The following is a 592-nucleotide window of genomic DNA, read 5'->3' as shown; positions in this document are numbered from 1 at the left end:
AAGGAAGGGGAGGAGGCGGCGGAAGGGGCGAGGGCGGCGGGCGGGGCAGAGTAATTGCGTGTTTGTCAGTTCTCCCGTCTCCGCGCACGATGGAGCCTGTGTGGCGGTGGGTGTAGCTTCGCCTCCAGGAGTCTGTGTCTGTTGGCAGAGGTGTCAGTGTGTCTGTCTCAGGGGGTCTGGGCTCTCCCTGGCCCCCCGCCCCCCCCGCCCCCACGTCGTGCTTTGGGGAGCGCGGCTCTGGGCACACCCAGCTGTGCTCCGTGCTGAAGCGGCAGATGTGGCGGGGCCCCAGCTGTGCTGGCTTCCCGGAGAGGGGGAGGGGCTGCAATCTGCTCCCCCGATAATGGCTGCTAAGTGCCAGGGGGAGGGGATGGAGACGGGGGTGGGAAGGAGGCCCGGTCCCCGCCGCACCCCACCCTGGCCGGCCTCCCCCAAATCTGTGTTCTTGGCTCGGCCTCCTCCCCCTGGCTGGCTCCTGAAGCCCGTCCAAATTTCTCTCCACGCTCAGTCCCCTCAGTCCCCGTCCCCAGCTCTCCTCTGTCACCCCATCCAGCTTGGTGCCAGGGACCCGCCTCCCCGCCCCCCCCCCCCC

The sequence above is a fragment of the Ovis aries genome, chromosome 2 (genome assembly GCF_016772045.2).
Source record: "Ovis aries strain OAR_USU_Benz2616 breed Rambouillet chromosome 2, ARS-UI_Ramb_v3.0, whole genome shotgun sequence".
In the NCBI taxonomy this organism is placed as follows: domain Eukaryota; kingdom Metazoa; phylum Chordata; class Mammalia; order Artiodactyla; family Bovidae; genus Ovis; species Ovis aries.
Note: the sequence above shows the minus strand (reverse complement) of the source record.